The sequence below is a fragment of the Apodemus sylvaticus genome, chromosome 3 (genome assembly GCF_947179515.1).
Source record: "Apodemus sylvaticus chromosome 3, mApoSyl1.1, whole genome shotgun sequence".
Lineage (NCBI taxonomy): Eukaryota > Metazoa > Chordata > Mammalia > Rodentia > Muridae > Apodemus > Apodemus sylvaticus.
Window position 1 is genome coordinate 129,416,953 of NC_067474.1, and position 6,346 is coordinate 129,423,298.

The following is a 6,346-nucleotide window of genomic DNA, read 5'->3' on the forward strand; positions in this document are numbered from 1 at the left end:
CAGTGGTGCTTCTGCAAGCTATGAGCACAAAGAGCCAAGGAGCCTTGGGCAGCAGCCTGAGACTTTCCCAGAACCTACTCCTAGATGGTCTGCCTAGATCACCCTGTCTCTGGACTGCAACAGGATATCCAAAAATAAATTGCAGGGAGCTGTTTTCTTCCCAGCCCCAAGCACCCAGAATAATGACTCAGTCTCTATCTATCTATCTATCTATCTATCTATCTATCTATCTATCTATCTATCTATCTATAAGTACCAAGGTCATATAGCTAGGCTCATTCTATGACAATCTACTAATTTGAAATAGCACATTTATACTACTCTACATTCAGCCACATCACTGGTTACCTTTGCTCAGGTGCTAGGCCTCTGCCCTCTCCCCACATTCTCTTCCCATGCCTTCCTCTAACCCAGAAGTCTTTCTGCCTACATGTTCTACATTCTATTCTACCTTTTTCTATAGGCCAAAGGATTTCTAATTGAAAGGTGGTGCGTCTGTAAAATGCACAGGATATTGTCTCAATAAAGAGTCCTAGCAGCTGGAGAGATGGCTCAGCAGTTAAGAGCACTGACTGTTCTTCCCAAGGTCCTGTGTTCAAATCCCAGCAACCACATGGTGGTTCACAACTATCCGTAATGAGATCTGACTCCCTCTTCTGGAGTATTTGAAGACAGTTACAGTGTACTTACACATAATAGATAAATACAGAGTCCTAGCAATGATCTAGTATTTATGCTGTATCAGAAACCAAAAGCCTTGAGCCAGACCAACAACTCATTGCCTGGAACATTTGCACATATTTGCATATATGCTGTGTAATGCTCTGTAATTTTCAATACCAATCTGAAAAAATCAAATATATGATGAAGAGGTGGGAAAGATGGAGAAAAGCAGATGGTGCAGTGGAGAGAAGGAATTAAGGAATCAATGACGATGACAAGTGTGAGAGAAGGCTGTGTGTTACCACCAAAGGCCATGCAGATGTCCATGGTCTATGCTGCTGCCTGAAGCCATGATGAATTCATGGACCGAGTACAGCTGGGGACCATATTAGTGTGCTTCACCCAGAGGCCATGTTGACATCCTTGGCCTGTGGTGCTGCTGAGGATTATCATGGTGTCTGTGGTCCATGCTACAGCAGAGGTCCATGCTGGTGTCCTTGGTCTGTACTGCCACCAGAGACCGTGCTAATGTCCATGCTGACCTGAGGCTGGAGACCATGTGCATGTCTGTGGTCCATGCGAGCACTAGAAACCATGTGGAAATCCATGATCCATGCTACTGCTGTCTACAAAGGGAAAGGAGGCTGCATTTGGAGTAGAATCAATGACTGCAGACTCACAGGTGAAAAGGGGACATAGGAGGCTTCAGTGACAACCTGTACGCTCACCCTACCCCAACGCTCCCCATAAACAGTAACAGCCAAGACAGGAAACCGTCAAATAGAGTTCTTTCCACGTGTGATAAGGATGCTGAAATGTAGCTCTACAATTGATGACTTCTAAAAGAGTGTGGGAGTGGAAAGACGTGAAGTGGACAGACACTGGAAGTTTGACCAAGCGCCAGTAAGTATATAGGTAACACAAATTAGACTAACGTTTTGTCTTTTCCTCTTTTGTGGGGTATAGGAGAAGTCACATAGGTGGGGAGGGAACCTGGGAGGACTTGGAAGTGTGTTTGCAGTACATGAAACAAAACCCACAAATAATCAATGAAATGTAATTTTTTTAAAAGAACAATTTAGTGCCAGCAAGATGGCTCAACAGATAAAAAGGCTTAGTACTCAACTCTAATGACTGGAGATCCAACCTTTGGCCACAAACATCTATAATCTCAGCACTTTTATAGCAAAAAAACTGGTGGTAGGGTGTGCACAAGAGACTCATCCTGAAACAGAATAACAGAGACAGCAAGAGGCTTGAGGGAGAGAACCAGTTTCTAGGAAGTCATCCTCTGTGCATGTAAACACACATGAACAATAATAAATAAACATTTTAAACTTCTTAAAATAATCAAAAGGTTATTTGCACAGAACATCTGCTTCCTTTTACTCTATAAAAACATTAAAAGCCTCATATTTAGACCAGGTTAGCAAAAATACACTTTCCTAATAGTGTTGTAAAAAGAGTAACAATTTTAAGAACATATCTGTAGTTACTTTGTAAGTTAAAGAAATTTATATGCTGATCAGTTTCAGGATCATTGTAACAAAAATACGTAAGACTGGATTGATAGAAATAGGAAAACATTCCCTTACCGCCTGTCTTCCTTGCTCACTGAATCCTCTGGACCAAGGGAAGCTACTTTGCCTGCTAGCCCATTCTCCTGTCCCCTCTCTGCCCATCTTCATCTAACCAGTGGCTCCTGAACCATCCAGATCTTTGCATCCTGAATTATACAGACCTGCATATCTGGACCCATACAGTTGAGGGATACCCATCAGAGTCTTCCATACCAGATGCATCGAGTTTAATGCCACTTCCCAATACCTACTACAACAGAACATCAGGGACCAAAGCTGTCCGGATGGCTAAAGACCCTTGGAAAAACACAATCAACAAAAGCCAGGGCAATATGACATTTTCACAGTACAGCTACTCTGCTAGAGCAAGCACTGGATATACTAACACAACCAAAGCACAAGAAAATTATCTTAAATCCAATCTTATAAAGATGATAAAGACCTTTAAAGAAGAAACGAATAAATCCCTTAAAGAAATGTAGGAAAACATCAAATAGGTAGAGGTCTTGAAAAAGGAAACAAATAAGTCCCTTAAAGATACATAGGAAAATAAAATTAAACAGGTGAAGGAAATAAATGAAACTGTGTAAGATCTGAAAGTGGAAATAGAAACAATAAAGAAAACACAAACAGCCAATCTTGGAGATGAAAAACCTAGGGAAGAGAACAATAACAACAGATGCAAGCATCAGCAACAGAATACAGGATATGGAAGAGAGAATATCAGGCAAAAAACAATAGAAGAAATTAATACATCGGTCTAAGAAAATGTCAAATCTAAAATATTCCTGACACAACACGTCCAGGAAATCTGGGATGCCATGAAAAGACCTATCCTAAGAATAATACGAATAACAACCAGCCAGTGGAAAAAAGATAGCCTTTTCAACAAATGGTGCTGGCTCAACTGGAGGTCAGCACGCAGAAGAATGCAAATTGATCCATTCTTATCTCCTTGTACTAAGCTCAACTCCGAGTGGATCAAGGACCTCCACATAAAACCAGACACACTGAAACTAATAGAAAAGAAACTGGGGAAGAACCTTGAGCACATGGGCGCAGGGGGAAAGTTCCTGAACAGAACACCAATAGCTTATGCTCTAAGATCAAGAATTGACAAATGGGACCTCATAAAATTACAAAACTTCTGTAAGGTAAAGGACACTGTCAAAAGCACAAAACGGCAACCAATAAATTGAGAAAAGATCTTTAGCAACCCTACATCCAATCCAGGCCAAATATCCAAGATATACAAAAAACTCAAGAAGGTAGACTCCAGAGAGCCAAATAACCCTATTAAAAATGGGGTACAGAGCTAAACAAAGAATTTTCACCTGAGGAATATCGAATGACTGTGAAACACCTAATGAAATGTTCAACACTCTTAGTTATCAGGGAAATGCAAATCGAAACAACCCTGAAATTCCACCTCATACCAGTCAGAATGGCTAAGATCAAAAACTCAGGTGACAGCAGATGCTGGCAAAGATGTGGAAAAAGAGGAATACTCCCTCACTGCTGGAGGCATTGCAAGCTGGTACAACCACTCTGGAAATCAGTTTGGCAGTTCCTCAGAGAACTGGGCATAATACTACTGGAGTACCCTGTTATACCACTCCTGGGCATATACCCAGAGGATTCTCCAGCCTGTATGTAATAAGGACACATGCTCCACTAAGGTCATAGCAGCCCTATTTATAATAGACAAAAGCTGGAAATCACCCAGATGTCCCTCAGTGGAGGAATGGATACAGAAAATGTGGTATATTTATACAATGGAATACTACTCAGCTATTAAAAACAACAAATTCATGAAATTCTTAGGTAAATGTGTGGAACTGGAAAATATCATCCTAAGTGAGGTAACCCAATCACAAAAGAACACACACAGTATGCAATAGCTGATAACCAAAGCCCCAAAAGCCACATTCTTCCAAAGAAAAGCATGGTCAGGCCTATCACAGCAATATCTCAGTCCTTGGTACCAATAAGGCCACACTTCCTAATAGTGCCACTCCCTGGGCCAAGCATATACAATCTAGCACAGCTACACAATGGAGTACTATTCAGCCATTAGAAACAATGAATTCATGAAATTCTTAGGCAAATGGATGGATCTGGAGAACATCATACTAAGTGAGGTAACCCAGACTCAAAAGATGAATCATGGTATGCACTCACTAATAAGTGGATATTAACCTAGAAAACTGGAATACCCAAAACATAATCCACACATCAAATGAGGTACAAGAAGAACGGAGGAGTGGCCCCTTGTTCTGGAAAGACTCAGTGTAGCAGTATGAGGCAAAACCAGAACAGGGAAGTGGGAAGGGGTGGGTGGGAGAACAGGGGGAAGGAAGGGGACTGATGGGACTTTCGAGAGTGGGGGTCTAGAAAAGGGGAAATCATTGAAAATCATGTGAAATGTAAATAAAAAATATATCGAATTAAAAAAAAAGGAGCTGAATTCAGAGAGAAGTTCATACGTGGCTACAGATGTAGTGGGGAAGATTGAGTCTTGAGTTTCTTGAGTTCAATGCTAGTACTCCATCTACCAGAACAGCCACCCCAGGTTATAACTGAGCAGTAGATATAGAACAACCCAGAGGATATGTCAAAGGCAGCTACACTGGGAAGCTCTGGAACCCAACGAAGGTCTCTTAGAACTCTTAGAGCTCATCTTGAACTCTTTTTTTCTTTATTAGATATTTTCTTAATTTACATTTCAAATGTTATCCCCGTTCCTCATTCCCATCCAACAACCCTCTATCCCATCCCCCCTCCCCGTGCTCACCAACCCACCCACTCCCCCCCGTCCCTGTCCTGGCATTCCCCTACACTGGGGCATCCAGCCTTCACATGACCAAGGGCCTCTGATCTCAATGATGTCTGACAAAGCCATCTTTTGCTACATATGTGGCTGGAGCCATGGGTTCCTCCATGTGTACTCTTTTGTTGGTGGTTTAGTCCCTGGGAATTCTGGGGGTGCTGGTTGGTTCATATTGTTGTTCCTCCTATGGGGCTGCAGTCCCCTTCAAGTCCTTGGGTTCTTTCTCTAGCTCCTCCATTGGGAGCCCCTTGCTCAGTCAAATGGTTGGCTGTGAGCATCCACTTCTGTATTTGTCAGGAACTGGCAGAGCCTCTCAGGAGACAGCTATATCAGGCTCCTGTCAACAAGCACTTGTTGGCATCCACAATAGTGTCTGGGTATCTCCACCCATGGGTATTATGATCCCCCTTCAAAAAGGACTGAAGTATCTACACTTTGGTCTTCCTTCTTCTTGAGCTTCATGTGGTCTGTGAATGATATCTTGGGTATTCTGAGCTTCTGGGCTAATAATCACTTATTAGTGAGTGCATACCATGTGTGTTCTTTTGTGATTGTGTTACCTCACTCAGGATGACACTTTCTAGTTCCATCCATTTGCCTAAGAATTTCATGAGCTCATTTTTCTTAATAGCTGAATAGTAGTCCATTATGTACTATGTAAATATACCACATTTTCTGTATCCATTCCTCTGTTGATGGACATCTGGGTTCTTTCCAGCTTCTGGCTACTATAAATAAGGCTGCTGTGAATATAGTGGAGCATGTATCCTTATTACATGTTGGAGTATCTTCTGGGTATATGCCCAGGAGTGATATAACTGAGTCCTCAGGTAGTACCATGCCTAATTTTCTGAGGAACTTCCAAACTGATTTCCAGAGTGGTTCTACCAGCTTGCAATCCCATCAGCAATGAAGGAGTGTTCCTCTTTCTGCACATCCTCTCTAGTATCTGCTGTCCCCTGAAATTTTCCTCTTAGTCATTCTGACTGGCGTGAGGTGGAATCTCAGGGTTGTTTCGATTTGCATTTCCCTGATAACTAAGAGTGTTGAACATTTCATTAGGTGCTTCACAGTCATTAGAGTTTCCTCAGTCAAGAATTCTCTGTTTAGTTCTATATCTCATTTTTAAATAGGGTTATTCGACTCTCTGGAGTCTAACTTCTTGAGTTCTTTCTATACATAGTATATTAGCCCTGGATTGGATGTAGAATTGGTAAAGACCTTTGGAATAGAATTGAAGACCCAAAAATGAATCCCACACCTACAGTTACTT